This window comes from Heterodontus francisci, chromosome 16 (assembly GCF_036365525.1).
Source record: "Heterodontus francisci isolate sHetFra1 chromosome 16, sHetFra1.hap1, whole genome shotgun sequence".
Classification (NCBI taxonomy): domain Eukaryota; kingdom Metazoa; phylum Chordata; class Chondrichthyes; order Heterodontiformes; family Heterodontidae; genus Heterodontus; species Heterodontus francisci.
Window position 1 is genome coordinate 70,526,559 of NC_090386.1, and position 20,633 is coordinate 70,547,191.

Below are 20,633 nucleotides of genomic sequence, written 5' to 3' on the forward strand. Positions count from 1 at the left end.
ACTGAAGAAGACATCCTGTCCACCTGTCTGCTCCCATCTCTTTCTCACAGAACTCCAAAAACCCACTGAAGACACTTGAACCCCAAGAGAGAAAAGTCTCCTACAGTGAACAAGGTTTAAGAAGAATACTGGGCCCCAACAGATCTACCTACAACCAAGGACTCTACAGTGAGCTCGAAGACCCGAAACAAAAACTCTTCAGATATTGCCTCAAACTTTTCCACTTTATTTCTTCTGCTCTTTCCTGTCCCTATCTGCATGTGTGTTTCGCATATGCATGTTAGCGTGAGCGCATCGTGTATCCCTGTAGGCGTTAACCAAATGAAAGTTTAAGTTTAATAAATTTCACTTTTCTTCTTTAAACCTAAGAAAGCCTGTTTGTGCTGGTTTATTTGCCTTATAATTAGAAAGCGGTGAACAAGAATTCACCAAGGGGGAGCTAAAAACACGGTGTGTTTTAAATTAAACCCTGTTACAGTAAGACCAGGTGAAGGCTGAAAGGGAACCCTAGACACCTTTCTCACCTGGTTGTAACAACTGTGATGCAACCATCTTCCACATTTGCTTCTCGACTTTCCAACCTTGCTATTCAATTAATCAACTGTTTATATATTATAATGTTGCCACAACAATAGAAATCTTTGCCTTTGTATAAAGACGCAACTACAGTAGACTGTTATATGAAACACGAGACTAAATCCTTTTAAAAGCTGAGCCTTGGACTCAAAATTATTACTCAACTCAATTATGCTGTAACACACAGGCATGCAGACATTAGCTTAATCATATTAATTAAAGGTCTCAAGATTGCCCATCATTAAGTTGAAAATTATAAAAATGGTTAGAAAAACTAAACTTTCAAAGTATGTGTTGGCAGTAAGGAAATGAAAGGAAAAGAAAAATTGAAAGCTTTTCTTGGCATTAAGGAGGAACATGACGACTAGCCATACAATGCTGATCTACAAGTCTGATTAAAAAGCAGGAAGTTATTTAAAATTGGTTAGTTATTCAAATACATGCAGCAGCCTAGTTAAAAGTTAATTCTGTTCATAGTCTGAATTGATAATTTTCATGTATTTAAAGTGATGACCCGTATCCAAATCATCCCTCTCCTCACCAAGCTCCACTGGCTGCCCATGTTCCAGAAAGTCAACATTTAGATACTCATCCTAATCGTCAAATTCTTCCATGGACTTCCCAATTCCTACCTATGAGATCTACTCCAACCCTCTGTCCCTGCACACACCCCACAGTCTTCCAAAACTAGTCTACTTCTTTTTCTCTACCGCCTAAGGTCCACAATTAATGGCTGCTTCTTCAGCCAACTTGCCTTTCCCTCCAGAGCGTCCACCTGCAACATCTCCACTCTCCCTCTTCCCTTCTGCTTGAAAGCCTCCTAAGGAATTCATTCTCTTTGTCCCCACCCCGATTACTCTTCTTGGATTTTTCTTTTGCTTCCCCTGCTTCATGTTCATTTACTACCCAGCACTCTCTAAAGTTTCCTATGACATCTCGCTGTACATAATCAGCACCATAGAAATGCAAGTTCTTTTTGTAAATCTTTCTCGAGGCTGTTAGTGATAGCAACGTGGTTTCATATTCTGCCACTGCCTATGATTGATTATATTGTAATTACCTGTGAAGATCATTGCTGATGCTGTCATCATCAACTTGGACTATAGAAATGGCTTTTTGCCTAAAACAAATCTTGTAGATTATTCCCACAAATATTCCCACAATAAGAATGTAACCAAATTTGTAAAATCAACTGTCTTTCCATTGTGCAGCTATCAGCAATAAGGTGTTTTAAGTTAAAAATGTGTAGGTTTGGCAGCTATGAATTAATTATGAACAATGATATGATCAGGTGAGGAGCGGTAGAAGAGCTCCCCTCTTTTCCCTCTCCTTGTTCGACCACAACAAGTTTATTTCTTTTTTAGATGGATCTACCTGCCAATTCAGTGAGTGTTTAATGTGCTTACACGCCGTGATCATAAAAAGAGCCAATCGGACAGGTTTTCTCGAGTTTAACAAAGAAAGAGGTTCGCTTTATTGTACTTAAACTAATCTAAGTAAAATAATAAAATACGCTCCAACTTTCTTTCACATACTCACACACACACACAAATAGGTTACGGAGTGCGGTAGGATAGATTGTTCGAATTAGATTCCAGAGAAATAAAATGGGTATACTGTCTGTGGAGTTTGATGACTCGGCTGGCTTCAGGCTGAATTCAGTGGTCACGCGACTTTCCTATGGTGGTCCCGAGGCTTCCAGTTGGAAGATGTGGACACTGATTCATTGGTTCTCTGGGAGGTAGCAATGCGGCTGATTCCTTCGAGGGGAGTCTCTGTCAGTCCTTTCCGAAAACAGCTCTATTCACTAGCACCACCCTCAGACTTAAATAATTAAGCACAGTGAGCATCGATTGGTGAAGAGACTAATAAATCAAACACATATTAATTAAACCACTGAACACTACAGTCTGCAGCAGGGAATATGTCTCAATGCTCACGGTCAGCTGGCAGAGTTCAAAGCTTGCACGGTTTGAGTGCTTCGTCTCCACCAGTTTAATATTCAGGTTTCCAGCTGGTGGATTAAAAAAAATCATCATTTAACCAAGCACATTTTCATGACAACTAAGATGCTCTTAATATCTTTCCATCAGAAACAAAGCCTAATATGGTACTAAGTAATGTAGGAAAGTATCTGAAAGTGATCAGAGTTCTGCACTTGATTCTCAAAGGGAGAAGATTTCCACTGGCCACCATTTCTGGCTTACTAAAAATGTAGGGGGTAAAATTCAGCTTCAGTGGGGGCACAAAATTGGCAGTAGGAGATTGGTTGCTCGTGGGACACTTTGACCTATTTTCCTTTCCCTTTTAAAATATATCAAAACAGACATCCAATCTTCTAGCATCCATTTTTGCGCCCTCTGCTGAAGTTTTGAAATGCTTTTATGACTTGGGTAGAAATAATAACTATACAAGTTATAAATAAAAGTTGTTTTTGAATATGGAAAATATTCCCACTATGTTTACAGTATAACTAAGGCATCACAGCCAAAGGAAACCTTTGCCCCAGAATTAGTGAACTGGAGAATTGGTATAATAATTCAAAATCAAGGTGCAAAAATGATAATAAAATCAAGAAGTATAAGGCAGAAAAAGATTACTGCTGGATTGTGAAGCTGACTGAAAAAAATCTAACAAAAAAATAGGTCAACATTTCCACTGACAAATCACCAGCCATACAGCAGTCAAGCTGCAGTTGACAAGTGGAGTTATAATGAAGTTCATTAAAAATCCAATAATGGGACCTAGCTGTGAACTAGATTATCATACTGATGTAAATTTTGCAGGTCAAGGCTATAATCAAATAAGGCTCTGTTGTAGTAAGGGTGGTTTTATGCATCAAAGTCTTTTTTTTTGACACATATCTCCAAAAAATGGTTTCCCAATCCATTTTATAAGAACACTACAGTTGCATTGTGAAACAGGAAACCCAGTGGAGGTTAGTGTTAGATTCCAGTAATGCAAGAGTATGAACTTCCCTTCATACGCATGTTGCCATAACCCACTGCTGTCTGCTAGAACTAGCATAGTAATTAATTTTACAGATAATAATTGAAGTCAGCAAAATATGTTCTATATTTTACTATTGTTCAATGTCACTTCCTCATAGATTGTTCATACTTGGCCCAGTGGTAACATTCTGAGCCAGAAGATCAAAGGTTCAAGCCCCACTCGAAACACTTCAGGATATAATCTGGACAAATACTTCAGTGCTGTACCAAAGAAGTGTGACATTGTCAGAGATGCTCCAAATGAGAAGTTAAACCGAGCCACATTATTCTGTTCAGATAGATATGAAAGAACCCATAGTACTATTTGAAAATGTTATAAAAAAAGATTTAATGGCATTGGAGAGGGTGCAAAAAGAAATGTGGGGGTACACCTATCAGGAGAGGATGAACAGGCTGGGTCTCTTTTCTCTTAGGATCATAGGACCATTGGAAATAGGAGCAGGAGTAGGCCATTCGGCCCGTAGAGCCTGGTCTGTCATTCAAACAGATCATGGCTGATCATCTACTTCTACACCGTTTTCCCCCACTATCCCCATATCCCTTGATGCCTTGAAAAAAAGAAAGCTGAGGAGTGGCCTAATACAGTTCCTTAAAATTACAAAAGGTTTTGATAGAGTAGACACAGATAGATTGTCTCCACTTGTGGGGAAGAGCAAAACTAGAGACCATCATTATAAGATATTCACCAAAAAATCAAATGGAGAATTCAGATGAAACTTCCTTATCCAGAGAGTGGTGAAAATGTAGAACTTACTACCAGAGGGAGTGGTTGAAGCTAATAGTATAGATGTATTTAAGGGGAGACTAGATAAGCATATGAGGGAGAAGGGGATAAAGGGTTACGCTGATAGAATTAAATGAGAAAGGGAAGGAGGAGGTTCAAGTGGAGCATAAACAACAGCATGGACTGGTTGGGCCGAATGGCCTGTTTCTGTGCTTTATATCCTAATATCCTATGTAATGGCAGGGGCTTTGTCCTGGCCAACATTTTATCCATCGATCGACCCCTCCAACAACAGATCAATTTGTCAATTATCTTATTGCTATTTGAGAGATCTTGTTGTGCACAACTTGGCTGCCACATTTGCCTACAAGAGAACTGTGACTACACTTTACAAAGCTTTGTTGGAACTTAAGATGCCTTTTCTTTATACAATTAAATATATGTGAGTACATTGAAATATTAAAAAAGAACTGCAGGGCAAATGTAAGTGTGTTCTTCTGATCTTTGTATTCTGAAGCTAATTTATCCAATGAAGTTTTTATTAATTAAAAAGAGTTGTCAGACCAGTTGAAAGGCATTATTAGTTGGAGAGTTATTAGCCCAAGCCAAGGGGTCCCTGAGGTTATCATATCTCTGTACTTTTGATCATTACATATTCATAAAGGCACACACTTTCTGCAATGACAGCACTGTTGTCTTTTGGATAGCTGAAAGTCTCTAAGTAAAGCTGTAACATTTGGCAATGCATCAATACTTGATGGTGTTCTCTTCTCTCAACTCCCTCCCCCTCACAGGAAGAGTTAAAACATCTCTGTTGTAAATAGAAGTCACGATTGTAAGTTAGAATCCAGGAAATGAATAGTAGTAATAGCAATAACTGGATTTTATTTCTAGATAGGTTGGTAAAATTCACAATAACTGAAATTTGGGTGAACATTTAACACCACAATGACAATGTGAATTTCCAAATACAACGGCAACCCGTCTGATGTAAGAGCATACTTACCTTAATTTATGGGAATCTAGCCTGCAATATTCTTTGGCTGCTGAAAATAGCCACCAAAAACATGTAAGATGGTTGCTGGGATTTTCTGAGAGTTACGATGAAAATATGATCACATCAAATATATTCTCTGAAAGGCTCAGTGTCCTTTTCCTCAGCTTTGTAAATTCTCTCCCAGCCTTGCTAACCAGAATCTTGTCCCAATGTCTCCTCAGGAATCTAAAATGTAACTGAATAATACCATATATGTCAGGAAGGTCAATCATTTGTAGCCCACAACATATGCTGCATGTCCTCAATTATATCCTGTGCACCTCAAATTTTTGGAGCTCCGTGTAAAGCAGTATACAAAGACAACTTTGACCTCTTACTGTCAAGAAACGGAGAGAGGGAAGTAAGACACATAGAAAAATGGAAGGACAACTAAAAGAGATGGAAATAAAAATCAGAGTGACAGAGAAGCAAATAATGAACAAAAAATATTTGCGGGGAAATTTCTCAATAAAAAAAGGGAGAATTCTGTTTTTCATCACAACTAGCAAACCACTAATAAAATGAATTCTCATAAACTAAGTATTCTCCCCTTTTTCATTAAAGAGGACTTTCAGGCTCTCAAAATAATAAAACAGCAAAGTCAAGGGAATGGGAATAAATGAGGCGTTCTTTCACAGCCAGATGTGATAGGTCAAATGGCCTCCTTCTGTGCTGTAAAATTTAATTCAATTTTATTTGGGAGTCACCGGTCTTGCTGTTGGGCCTGGAACTGGGCGCAAGGCAGTCAGGGGCAGGAGCGGACGGCCGTACGTGATTCAGCAGTGGCTGGCCAATTAAGCATAATGCGCCGTGACACTTGACCAATTGCATGGTTAGGGTTGGGCCCGGAGGTGGGGAGCATGGCATCAGATGACACCTAGGCAGCTGATGGGGACATTTTAAAAGGGTTGCCAGGTCTGCAGTGCACACTGCACTCGGAAGGACTGGAAGAGGAGGAGGTCATAGTTGATATTTAGAAATGGCTGAGAGGAGACTCCGTGCAGCCCCATGCTTCCCTGATGCTTTCATCCAGGTGCTCCAGGGAGAGGAGAGACATCTTGTTCCCGAGGGACAAGAGGAGGAGACCTGGGAGCCAAACGAAGCAAGCATAGCTGCAGATCATGGAAGAGGTCAGCAGGGTTACGCATGGATTTAGTGCTGCAAGCAGCTCAATGACCTCATCCAGACTGCGAAAGTGAGTATCATTTAATGCCTTCATACTCTTGGGCTTGGCATCTGGCAAAGCATGACGGTGCATTAGAAGGAGAGGGATCAACCCCCACCCCCCCCCCCCCCCCTCCCCAGACATGCCAAAGGATCAGGGGATGCAGGATGACTGACAGTGGCATGGCGTGGCACTGAAACGAGACCCTCTGTCATAGTGGAATTTTGCAAGATCCCTGGGAAGGTATGCAGGAAGCGTCTGTGTGCCCCGAACAATGGCAACTGGACTGCCAGCAGCAATGTGTTGGGATTGATGCCACTTAGGGACCAATATCTCCCTTCCCTCTATCTGCAGGAGAAGATAGAGCATTATCATCGGGAGCGGGCCAAGACTGGGGGTGGGCTGCATGTGCTCACACCAATGGAGGAGGAGGCCATGGAGCTGGCTGGACTGTGAGACAGCCAGAGCATAGCGGACGGAGAAGTGGGGCACTGTCTCAAGACAGTGAGTAAGGTCTCCATGGGACACAAGGCTGCACCTGCAGTGATGGAGCCATACTACTCATCAGGCATCCAGTGCCAACAAGGCCTGCATCATGGGGCGTGTGCTATGGAGGGAGGGCAGGCCCTCGACCCTTACATCTCTCTATTCTCTCATGCAGGTCAAGCATTGCCAAATCAGCGAACAAATAAAGCTGCCACCTCTGAGGGGGAGAAAGGAGCCTCAGAGGGTCCATTGGCATCTCATAGTCCTGCACCCTCCAACAGTACAAATACTCACACCTCAGTGGGTTTGCACTCGAGTATAGATCTGGGCACACAAGTTGGTGATCACAACACACAAGCGTCTGAGCAGCTGACGGATACTGTGACAGCCCAGGCCTCTGACAGTTGGAGGACTGCAGGAAGCCAGGCCCATGCTGAGCTCCAGGCTTAAGACATACCTCAGGTTGCAGCAGCAACAAGGTAAATACTGCAGCAAGAGGTGCGGGAACATCTGGCAGAGATGCCAGAGGCTATGCGTGCCCAAGAACGGTCAATGGAGGAGTCCATCCAGGCCTTGACCTCAACATTGTCTCTGACTGGTGCACAAGTGGCCTCCTCCATTGAAAGATTGGCGGATCCGATGGAGAGCCACATCCAGCAGAGCACTCAGTGTTTGCAGGATCTTCGTGCAGACCTTTATACCCTCGGCCTGACCAGGGGCGTAAAGCCACAGTGGCAAGAAAAGAGGGGGATAGGGGCCCTCAAATCACCACCAGGTCCTCTGTCCTCTCAAGTCAGCATGGAGACAGAAGTCTGCCTTGGTAAAGAGGAGGAGCATCTGCCTCCCGCAGCTGGGGGGCTCCTCTCAGGGTCCTCCTGGTGTGGACAGCTGGACCTCTGCCCCTCTGCCAGTCTCACCAGTTCCTTCAACATCCCTGCCAAAAGTAGGCGGTACTCCTCTTGCGCAGGAAGTCCACCGTGAACCAGGGCTCTCCAGGCCCAAGGCATCCAGAGGACGACTGCCAAGGTCATCCATAGCCCTGGGGCAGCAAGGTCAGCAGGCAGCCTCCATCTCAGTTGACAGCGCAGGGACAGCAACACATAGGAGTTCATGAAACAGAATTATGAAGTGCACATGGAATCATGGGTGAGTGTTTATTTCAGATGATAATGGCAGTCTCCATTATGAATGTCAATAAATCTTTACTGCTAGGCATGGACTCCCTCCCTTTCTCTTCCATCAAGGGTTTGGCCCTCCTTTGCATCTCAGCCTCTAGGAAGAGGCTGGAGGTGATCAAAGATGCTTTGAGGGGTCAACTCTGGAGCCTAACCAGATCTGCTCTGCGCGAATGTTCAATAAACCAATGCATCCTTAAGGAGGGAAGGCGACAACACAGCTGCATAAAGGCAGGTCTTTATTGGTGAAGTTACAAGGGGCAGTAAGGATCAAATGGAATGTGAATGTATAAGGGCATCACGAGTCTCCCTTGCACATCTCTCATGGCCATTACCTTGTTGCCCCTGGGATCCTTTATCTGGCCTGTCTTGCCCATCTTCCTGCTCACATCCTCATTGTCTGAGGAGGCAGTCTGTTCCTCACTTTCCTCATTGTTCATTGGCTCCTCCCTCTGCAGGGTCAGGTTGTGCAGCGCACAGCAAACCACAATGATACGTGAAGGGGTCACCCGGACTGATCTAGACCAATGGCCTGCTCAATGGTAGCTCGTGCTGTCCCATGGCAGACATTGTATCTCTCCTCTGCATCCGTGTGCGAGTTCTTCAGACGTGTCAGTAGCCGTATCCTCAGTGGGTAGCCCTGGTCTCCAGGCATCCATCCCTGAAGGCTGGAGGTAGGACGAAAAAGTTCTGGGACCTGGTAATGCCTCAAAACGTAGACATCGTGACAACTTCCCGGGAAACATGTACAGAGCTGCAGAATCCATTTATGGTCATCGCAGACCAGTTGTACATTGAGGGAGTAGAAGCCCTAGCTGGTGTTTCGGAACCTTGATGGCCACATGCGTGCAGTTGATAACACCCTGCACTTGGGAAAATCCAGCGATGGCCCAAACCCGATGGACCTCTCAGCTTGTGAGTTTGATTCCTTGCTGAAACGCACATAGTGTCCGGCCCTCCTGAACAGGACATTGGTGACCTCCGAGATGCACCGATGTGCCGCTGACTGCAAGATTCCACACATGTCCCCTGTGGATCTCTGGAAAGATCTGGTGGTGTAGAATTTCAGCGGTGACCTGGCATTGGATTCCCACCAAGTCCCCTGGGGTTCAGGTCATCTTGCATCATGGTACACAAGTCCATTACAGCCTCCCTGGAGAGGCATAGTCTTCATTGGCACTGCCCCTGCAGTAGTTGAGCTTCAATCTGTACACTCTGTCTGGAGGGTACCTCTTTCTGCATGGGGCATCTCCCTCTCTCTCCTCTTTGCCCTTCTGCAGCATACAGAGGCAGCTGAAGATCCCCCTGTGGGCTCACAGGCCATTGCGGTACCACTGCAGGTGCCTGACCCTCCCTCCTGGTCAGCTGCACCTCATATTTGACAGCTTCCCCGAAGTCTGGATGAATGAGGCCCATGATAGGTGGCCTCTCCCTGAAAAGCAGTCCTTTCCTGCCAGTGGCCCCCTTTTGTTTCCCCCACTTGTGAGCCTTGCCCTGGTATCACTTGCCCATTGCCCTCTTTGTATTGGCTCCCCTGTAGCTCAGCCAACCTTCCACCACCCCCCCCCCCCCATCTGATGCACTGTGCTCACTGTACCCTTCAGGCCTTGGATGGTTGCCCTCCCAATGGCCTCCCCTTGCAACCAGCCATGCTCTGTCATCTCCGTGTTGCCTCCTTGAAGGAGGCGAGCCTTTGAAGCCCTGTGAGACGTGCGCCATTTATAAAATTAAAACCGCTCCATAAAATCACATTCAATTGGCCTGTTTACGATCTCAATTACCTGCCCACCACATCTCCGTCAGACCTCCACCCTCCACGTTTGGCAGCATGGACAAAATTGGAATGGGACATCATGGCGTCAGACCTCCTGTCCAGCATGTTCTGTCCAGATTTATGTCCCCCACACCCACCCCCATGCCTCCATACCCATCCACTTTGTTCCCTTAAAATTCAGCCCAATGATTCAGTAAGGAACTATATAAGCACAAGTATTTTCTTTATACTATATCAAATATTAGTGGGGGTAATGTATTTTGCATATTTTAATTTTCTAATTTACCTTGTCCTGGCTAATATTTATCCATCAAGAAAAGCAGGTCAGGCAGCATCTGTGGAGAGAGAAGCAGAGTTATCGTTTCTGGTCAGTGGCCCTTCATCAGAACTGACAAATATTAGAAATGTAAAAGATTTTAAGCAAGTAAAGCAGGGGTGGGGCAAGAGACCCCTCTCTGTACTAACGCTTTGTCTTTCACCACATCATTAACATACCGTTTATCTTTGTTCCATGACCTTCTGGTCAGTTATTCGCTGTGACCTTGTCCTTCTCTTTTGTTGTCTTAACCCACCTCCGCTTTACTTACTTAAAATCTTTTACATTTCTAATATTTGTCAGTTCTGATGAAGGATCACTGACCTGAAACGTTAACTCTGCTTCTCTCTCCACAGTTGCTGCCAGACCTGCTGAGTATTTCCAGCATTTCTTGTTTTTATTTCAGATATCCAGCATCTGCAGTATTTTGCTTTTATTTATCCATCAATCAACATCACAAAAACAGATTATCTGGCCATTATCACATTACTGTTTGTGGGAGCTTGCTGTGCGGAAATTGGCTGTCAACAGTTCCTGTATTACAACAGTGACTACATTTCAAAAGTACTTCATTGGCTACAAAGTGTTATGGGGGCACCCTATGGTTGTGAAAGGTGCTATATAAATGCAGGTCTTTTTTTCTCGGTAACTTTTTAAGTGCTTACTCCTTTTTACAATGCAAATTGGTCTGGCATGATACACTACCCAGTAATTACCAAGCTGGATGTACATCTGCAAAACATTAGTTTTTATGGAGAACTAACATGTGCTAGTTAGAGCCAGTGTCCCTCTGAGCTGCTGCACATATGTGTGGCAGCGTAGCAACCTGGAGATTATCGTGCAGGCCGTTACAAGTCGTTCCCTTTAGTATATCGTCCATGCGTGCAAGAAACTTTAAAGGTACAGCGCACTTAAATGAGCAGACATGACAGAAAAAAATTAGAGGGGATGTTGGTTACAGCTCCTTCGACAGTAGGTATTCACAAACTTAAGTGAATGTATTGCTTTTGTGTCTTATTCCTATATTTCTGATCCGTCTTCTCATCACCACCTTTGTTTTCTTATGTCTTGTCTTCTGTTGTCTTCACTTCTTATGCCTTTCCAAATTTCTCTGTTGTTTCGCTTCTTGGTTTAGGTGGTCTGGGTGCTAAACTTTGGAATTCTCTCCTTAAACATCCACCTCTCCTCATTTAAGACTCTCATTAGAACCCACCTCTTTGACCTAACATTTAGTCAGCCCACTTAATATCTTCCAAGGCTCAATGTCATTTTTTCGCCTGATTATGCATATGTAAAGTGCCTTTGGACATTTTCCTACATTAACTGTGTTACATAAATGCAAGTTCTTGTTGGTTTACTTTTTCCTCAGTGGAGCAGTTGTTGCATCCATTCAGTCACTGTGGTTATGAACATCAGTTTTTACTCTGCCTGGACATAGAATCCAAAATCCACATTAGTCATGTAAATGTAACCATGCTATCTTTCATCACTGTGAATCATTGTGCTGTGTAATTATTCTCCAATTCTCAGTATGTGTGGCAAAATGAAGCATTTTATCTATGATGTATCATGGTAATGGATTCTTTCTTTTTGATATGTATATATGGGATTAAAATCCATAACAGCAAGAATTGGAGTAGTTTGTGGATTCAATACCTACCGAATATAGATGTTTTGGCTGGTCAGGGATTCATAGAGGCAGGGCATTCAATTCAAGCTCCTTACAGTTTTTATTCATAATATGCTCTTTGTGAGTTTGATAAATTGATATTTAGTCAATTTTGTTGAGGATGTTCACTATCAATATCTCTGATTAGACAAATACCAGTCAGAAGGTGGAGAAATAAAAAGTACCTTTCAACCCAGACTGCATTTTACAGTGCCTGTCACTGACCCTTAATTGCTTCAAAATTGAACAACAGGAAATTAAAACGGAGTCACATACCAGGATGAGTTGACCATTTTTCAACAGACGGTATTTGGAAAAGAGTTATTTTCAATGTTATGTTTTAGAGTATAGTATATTCCTGCAAGTTAAAGAGTTGCTGGGGGTGGAGGCTCTGAGACACAATCCCCAATGGATTGACGGCAATGGGGCAAGTTCAGCTCAGACGTCCATTTGGCACCCAGCTGATTTAATACCTCATTGACTTCAATGGAGCTTAAGATCAGACGAAGTGTAAAACGTGCATTTGACCTAAACCCATCCATTTCCACTGGGTGACTTAGGTTAAAATTGGGCTAATAGGTGATTATGATACAAAAAAGCTATCTTTGAGGTTGTGTCCTCATACATTGTTAATAATAAGCAACTCATTAGCGTGTTTAAATAATCGATAAATACCTTGTGTCTGGAGAGTTTGGATCCCTTTTTGGAGCTGTGAACAGCAAGAGGTACAAGATAGAAATGGTGGACAGGTAGATTTTTAAAACAGAAAGCTACAAAGTCAATCGGCTCAGAAAAATGTTCCAAGCAGGATAAAATGCATGGTCTGCTAAACATTTTAAAATCACGAACGATGAGCCACTGATGTTGGAAAATATAATTACTTTTGCGAAAAGAAAAACTGTACACACTGAAATAAAGTAGTTTAATGAATCATTTCAAGTCTAATCTTACCAATAGTTTGTTAGGTCCACCTTTGCCAAGATTGAACGATACACGAGAAAGATGCGACTACTGAGGGAGATGGCTCACCAGGGGAAGGCAGCAGTAGCCAGGTTCATGGCACCGTGGCTGGCTCTGCTGTTCAGAAGGGCGGAAAAAAGAGTGGAAGGGCTATAGTCATAGGGGATTCGATTGTAAGGGGAGTAGATAGGCGGTTCTGTGGTCGAAAACGAGACTCCCGAATGGTATGTTGCCTCCCAGGTGCACGGGACAGGGATGTCTCAGATCGGCTGCAGAACATTCTGAAGGGGAAGGGTGAACAGCCAGTTGTCGTTGTGCACATAGGCACCAATGATATAGGTAAAAAACGGGATGAGGTCCTACAAGCAGAATTTAGGGAGTTAGGAGCCAAGTTAAAAAGTAGGACCTCAGAGGTAGTAATCTCAGGGTTGCTACCAGTGCCACGTGATAGTCAGAGTAGAAATGAAAGAATAGTCAGGATGAATGCGTGGCTTGAGAGATGGTGCAGGAGGGAGGGGTTCAGATTTTTGGGACATTGGGACCAATTCTGGGGGAGGTGGGACTATTACAAATTGGATGGTCGACACCTGGGCCGGACTGGAACCAATGTCCTTGGGGGTGCTTTTGCTAACGCTGTTGGGGAGGGTTAAAACTAATGTGGCAGGGGGATGGGAACCAAATGAGGTCAGTGGAGAGTAAGGAGGTAGTAACTAAAGCCTGTAAGGAACTAGATAATGAAGTCAGCGTGACTAAGGGAAAGAGTTGGCAGGGAGCAGATGATGAAAGCAAAGGGACTGGTGGTCTGAGGTGTATTTGTTTTAATGCAAGAAGTGTAGTAGGTAAGGCAGATGAACTTAGGGCTTGGATTAGTACCTGGGAGTATGATGTTATTGCTACTACTGAGACTTGGTTAAGGGAAGGGCATGATTGGCAACTAAATATCCCAGGATACCGATGCTTCAGGCGGGATAGAGAGGGAGGTAAAAGGGGTGGAGGAGTTGCATTACTGGTCAAAGAGGATATCACAGCTGTGCTGAAGGAAGGCACTATGGAGGACTCGAGCTGTGAGGCAATATGGGCAGAACTCAGAAATAGGAAGGGTGCGGTAACAATGTTGAGGCTGTACTACAGGCCTCCCAACAGCGAGCGTGAGATAGAGGTACAAATATGTAAACAGATTATGGAAAGATGTAGGAGCAACAGGGTGGTGGTGATAGGAGATTTTAATTTTCCCAACATTGACAGGAATTCACTTAGTGTTAGAGGTCTAGATGGAGCAGAATTTGTAAGGAGCATCCAGGAGGGTTTTCTCGAGCAGTACGTAAATAGTCCAACTCGGGAAGGGGCCATACTGGACCTGGTGTTGGGGAATGAGCCCGGCCAGGTGGTTGAAGTTTCAGTAGGGGACTACTTTGGGAATAGTGATCACAATTCCGTAAGTTTTAGAATACTGATGGACAAAGACGAGAGTGGTCCTAAAGGAAGAGTGCTAAATTGGGGGAAGGCCAACTATACCAAAATTCGGCAGAAGCTGGGGAATGTAGATTGGGAGCAGCTGTTTGAAGGTCAATCCACATTTGATATGTGGGAGGCTTTTAAAGAGAGGTTGATTAGCGTGCAGGAGAGACATGTTCCTGTGAAAATGAGGGGTAGAAATGGCAAGATTAGGGAACCATGGATGACAGGTGAAATTGTGAGACTAGCTAAGAGGAAAAAGGAAGCATACATAAGGTCTAGGCGGCTGAAGAAAGACAAAGCTTTGAAAGAATATCGGGATTGTAGGCGCAATCTGAAATGAGGAATTAAGAGGGCTAAAAGGGGTCATGAAATATCTTTAGCAAACAGGGTTAAGGAAAATCCCAAAGCCTTTTATTCATTTATAAGGAGCAAGAGGGTAACTAGAGAAAGAATTGGCCCACTCAAGGACAAAGGAGGAAAGTTATGCGTGGAGTCAGAGAAAATGGGTGAGATTCTAAACAAGTACTTTGCATCGGTATTCACCGAGGAGAGGGACATGACGGATGTTGAGGTTAGGGACAGATGTTTGATCGCTCTAGGTCAAGTCGGCATAAGGAGGGAGGAAGTGTTGGGTATTCTAAAAGGCATTAAGGTGGACAAGTCCCCAGGTCCGGATGGGATCTATCCCAGTTTACTGTGGGAAGCGAGAGAGGAAATAGCTGGGGCCTTAACAGATCTCTTTGCAGCATCCTTAAACATGGGTGAGGTCCCAGAGGACTGGAGAATTGCTAATGTTGTCCCCTTGTTTAAGAAGGGTAGCAGGGATAATCCAGGTAATTATAGACCGGTGAGCCTGACGTCAGTGGTAGGGAAGCTGCTGGAGAAGATACTGAGGGATACGATCTATTCCCATTTGGAAGAAAATGGGCTTATCAGTGATAGGCAACATGGTTTTGTGCAGGGAAGGTCATGTCTTACCAACTTAATAGAATTCTTTGAGGAAGTGACAAAGTTGATTGATGAGGGAAGGGCTGTAGATGTCATATACATGGACTTCAGTAAGGCGTTGTTTGATAAGGTTCCCCATGGTAGGCTGATGGAGAAAGTGAAGGCGCATGGGGTCCAAGGTGTACTGGCTAGATGGATAAAGAACTGGCTGGGCAACAGGAGACAGAGAGTAGCAGTGGAAGGGAGTTTCTCAAAATGGAGACGTGTGACCAGTGGTGTTCCACAGGGATCCGTGCTGGGACCACTGTTGTTTGTGATATACATAAATGATTTGGAGGAAAGTATAGGTGGTCTGATTAGCAAGTTTGCAGACAACACTAAGATTGGTGGAGTAGCAGATAGTGAAGGGGACTGCCAGAGAATACAGCAGAATATAGATAGACTAGAGAGTTGGGCAGAGAAATGGCAGATGGAGTTCAATCAGGGCAAATGCGAGGTGATGCATTTTGGAAGATCCAATTCAAGATTGAACTATACAGTAAATGGAAAAGTCCTGGGGAAAATTGATGTACAGAGAGATTTGGGTGTTCAGGTCCATTGTTCCCTGAAGGTGGCAACGCAGGTCAATAGAGTGGTCAAGAAGGCATACGGCATGCTTTCCTTCATCGGACGGGGTATTGAGTACAAGAGTTGGCAGGTCATGTTACAGTTGTATAAGACTTTGGTTCGGCCACATTTGGAATACTGCGTGCAGTTCTGGTCGCCACATTACCAAAAGGATGCGGATGCTTTGGAGAGGGTGCAGAGGAGGTTCACCAGGATGTTGCCTGGTATGGAGGGCGCTAGCTATGAAGAGAGGTTGAGTAGATTAGGATTATTTTCATTAGAAAGACAGAGGTTGAGGAGGGACCTGATTGAGGTGTACAAAATCATGAGAGGTATAGACAGGGTGGATAGCAAGAAGCTTTTTCCCAGAGTGGGGATTCAATTACAAGGGGACACGAGTTCAAAGTGAAAGGGGAAATGTTTAGGGGGGATGATTAGATTTTTTTAGATTAGATTAGAGATACAGCACTGAAACAGGCCCTTCGGCCCACCGAGTCTGTGCCGAACATCAACCACCCATTTATACTAATCCTACACTAATCCCATATTCCTACCAAACATCCCCACCTGTCCCTATATTTCCCTACCACCTACCTACACTAGTGACAATTTATAATGGCCAATTTACCTATCAACCTGCAAGTCTTTTGGCTTGTGGGAGGAAACCGGAGCACCCGGAGAAAACCCACGCAGACACAGGGAGAACTTGCAAACTCCACACAGGCAGTACCCGGAATCGAACCCGTGTCCCTGTAGCTGTGAGGCTGCGGTGCTAACCACTGCGCCACTGTGCAGTGGGAAGATATGCGTGGAAAGTTCTTTACGCAGAGGGTGGTGGGTGCCTGGAACGCATTGCCAGTGGAGGTGGTAGACGCGGGCACGATAGCGTCTTTTAAGATGTATCTAAACAGATACATGAATGGGCAGGAAGTAAAGAGATACAGACCCTTAGAAAATAGGCGACAGGTTTAGATAGAGGATTTGGATCGGCGTAGGCTTGGAGGGCCGAAGGGCTTGTTCCTGTGCTGTAATGTTCTTTGTTCTTTGTTCTACCCCATTCAGGTCAAGCATTGTTACATCCCTAGGTTACACGATTGTGTAAGTAGATACAGGGCAGTATGAGCCAACTCCCATGAATGTAAGATGCTCAAGTTGCTTAAGAGAGCAACTGATGCCATTGAACCCAAGAAGGTATCTATGATGGACCCAAATTTGAAACAACTGGTGGGAGCTACCTAGGATACTGAGCGTACTGGTGACGAGGATGATTCAAAATGGTTATACATTTAAAAACGAACAGAACAGAAACATTAATATCTAAAAATGTCATCTAGATCAAAAGGGAAGAAAACAGAGAGCGTAATTGGCTGCTGAGCATAAGGCAAAGGAGAAATGTTTAAATGGAGACTTAAAAAGAGCATTGAAGCAGGAGAAATAGTGAGAATTACAGCAACTTCAACAAGAAAAAGGAACATGAGATTAATGTAGATTGCAGAGAGAGGGAATGGCCTGAACTTAAGGCCAACGAGGAGGAAAAACTCCACCAGCAGGAGGCTGATGAGGAGAGTTCTGATGAAAGGTCACCAGCCTGAAACGTTAACTCCGCTTCTCTCTCCACAGATACTACCAGACCTGCTGAGTATTTCCAGCACTTTCTGTTTTTATTTCAGATTTCCAGCATCCGCAGTATTTTGCTTTTATTTCATTATTTTCGGTCCCTGCTACAAACTCCAGTTCCTCGCCATCGACTCCATCCCTCCCAATGACTGCCTGAGGCTGAACCAGACTGTTTGTAACCTTGCTGTCATATTTGTCCCTGAGATGAGTTTCTGACCATATATTCGCGCCATCACTAAGACTGCCTATTTCCACCTCCATAACATTACCCGTCTCTGTCCTGTCTTAGCTCATCTGCTCTTGAAACCCTAATTCATGCCTTTGTTGCCTCTAGCCAGCCAGCCTCCCACATTCTACCTTCCCTGGACTTAAGGTCACCCAAAATTCTGCTGTCTGTGTCCTAACTCGCACCAAGTTCCATTCTACCATCACACCGCACAGTGGCGCAGTGGTTAGCACTGCAGCCTCACAGCTCCAGCGACCCGGGTTCAATTCTGGGTACTGTCTGTGTGGAGTTTGCAAGTTCTCCCTGTGTCTGTGTGGGTTTTCTCCGGGTGCTCCGGTTTCCTCCCACAGCCAAAAGACTTGCAGGTTGATAGGTAAATTGGCCATTATAAATTGCCCCTCGTATAGGTAGGTGGTAGGGAAATATAGGGACAGGTGGGGATGTGATAGGAATGTGGGATTAGTATGAATGGGTGGTTGATGGTCGGCACAGACTCGTTGGGCTGAAGGGCCTGTTTCAGTGCTGTATCTCTAAAACTAAAAAACCTGTGCTTGCTGGAGCCATATTGGCTCCTGGTTAAGTAATGCCTCAATTTTAAAATTCTCATCCTTGTTTTCAAATCCATCCATTGCCTCACCCTTCCCTATCTCTGTAATCTCCTCCATCCCCACAACCCTGCAGGATATCAGCATTCCTCTTATTCTGGCCTCTTGAGCATCCCTGATTTTAATCCCTCCACCACTGGTGGCTGTGCCTTCAGGTCCCAAGGCCCTAAGATTTGGAATTCCCTCCCTAAACCTCTGTTTCCTCCTTTAAGACACTCTGTAAAATCTACCTTGATGAAGATTTTGGTCAGCTGCCCTAATATCTCCTTATGTGGTCCGATGTTGAATTTTGTTTTATAATGCTTCTGTGAAGCACCTTGAGATGATTTATTATGTTAAAGGCACTATATAAATACAAGTTGTTAAAATAAGGGTCCACTGCTTCATTCAAGCAAATCTTAATCCAAAATCTGAACAGGGGTTCATTGTTTTATCTGGACATTTGAATTTGTTAGCTGGTGTCACAGGTGGAACAAAGATGAAAGGACCAGCCAACTCGCATCACCACTGACTGGAAAAGCACTCGTAGCCTATTTCTTTACATGCTGCTGATAATATGGACTATAGTACTGTAAAGCATTGCACTCTCACTGCTTCTGATTTAACACAAGCTGGCAAAAATTTAAGGAATGAAGAAAGAATCTGGACGGTACTTATGGACATATCTGCAAAATGAAAACATAGACTACAAAGGTTTTTGTCATGTAATCTTTGGGGGTAGATGTCTGGATATAATTCTAGCTGATTTAGCAATCTGGTTACTTGATCAGGAGTGTAAAATGCTTAGCAAGTGCATCAATGTCTTACATCCTCACTAAGTTCAGGTAAGCTGTTGCACAGATGAGAGGCCTTACACCTTAGGTCTTTCCATGAACCACTGGGGACCTGGCATGGAAAGTGTTGCATTGCTCAGTGGCCTCTCATCACTACCTCACCACTATATATTATCCACGTCGATACCCTGTTATGCAGCCTGAGTTTGCAGCCTTTTTTCACTACCTGATGTGGTTGAAACTTGATTATTAGCTGCACCTTTCACTGACAATTTTAATCTTGGGTTCAGGGATGAAATCGGTCTTGGGTGGTGGTGAATTAGCATATTGGCATCCATTTTATACTCTGCCTGATTTATTTGCCATTGACTTCAGTGGATGTCGCTGATTCCTAGTTCCTGTTTTGTGCTACCACTATGACCAATTTGTTAGAAGCATCCAGCACAGGAGGCCATTCATCCCATCGTGCCTTTTCTACCTCTTAAAAAGAGCTATTCAATTATTCCCACTCCTCTGCTCTTTTCCCAAGCCCTGCAAATTCCACTCTGGGTTAGAAATAATTCTCATCTCCTCTCTGGTTCCTTTTCCAATTATCTTAAATCTATATCCTCTGGTTACTGACCCATCCATCAGAGGAAACAGGTTCTCCTTACTTTCTGTAGCAAAACCCTTCAAACTTTAAACAACCACCACCCCCATCCCCATGCAGGACAAACAGGCCACTGAACTTCCTGGTACATCCGCTCCTAGGCCTGGCAAAAACTGCCAAATACAAGTCCAGGTTAACAGGATTCCTGGGGATGCTCTCTTGGCCAGCTTGCCAGTATTTAGAGCCCTGGGCTGTGGCCAGATGGCCACTCAACAGGAATATGTAGTGTCCAATAAATTGTTGAATTCCTTTCGCGTCCAGTTGGAACTGCAGAAAATTTATGGTATAATATTGTTGATCATTCCTGCAAAACAAGGTATAAATACTAGGATTTCCCCCCCCCCCCCCCCTGTTTAGATAGGACAGTTTGAGACGTGTGTGTGACTCTTCCAGGAGAAGCGTTCATGGGTGACTCACCTAAAATTGAGTAAACAGACCAATTCAGCGAGAAACATCTCTCCAGAGCTCAAAACGATTGTAAGAGCTTTAAAAATATATATATACTTCATTCATAAAATTTGTAAAAGTACCTTTCATAACAGTTCAAATTTGAGATTACATAAAGTACAATATAGTTCAAGTTCTTTCATTACAGTATGTGGCACTTTGTAAATATAAGTGAGGTGCCTCACTACGCTTACAATGTACATTTTATGTTAAACATACAGCCTGAGTAAACCAAATCGCACTAACAAACTGGGCTCTCGACACTTGCCTGAATGGGCTGTATTTCCGTTTATAATCATAGTGCTGGAAGAAGAGGCTTCGGTTTACGTTCTCTACAGCAGACTGTGTCCGAAAGACCGCCTCCCTGAATGATCACTGCTTCCTCCGAGCACCAATTAACAACTTGAGGAGG

At 43.9% G+C, this 20,633-nt stretch overlaps 1 long non-coding RNA gene across 1 annotated transcript; it reads right to left on the reverse strand.

Moving 5' to 3' along the window:
- Window positions 1-1,738: 1,738 nt before the first annotated feature.
- LOC137378187 (uncharacterized) lies at window positions 1,739-20,629 on the reverse strand. The gene is made up of 3 exons (XR_010976577.1): window positions 20,490-20,629; window positions 12,608-12,641; window positions 1,739-2,590 (listed from the first exon to the last, which is right to left on the reverse strand). It is a non-coding gene; the product is annotated as an uncharacterized lncRNA (long non-coding RNA).
- Window positions 20,630-20,633: the final 4 nt, after the last annotated feature.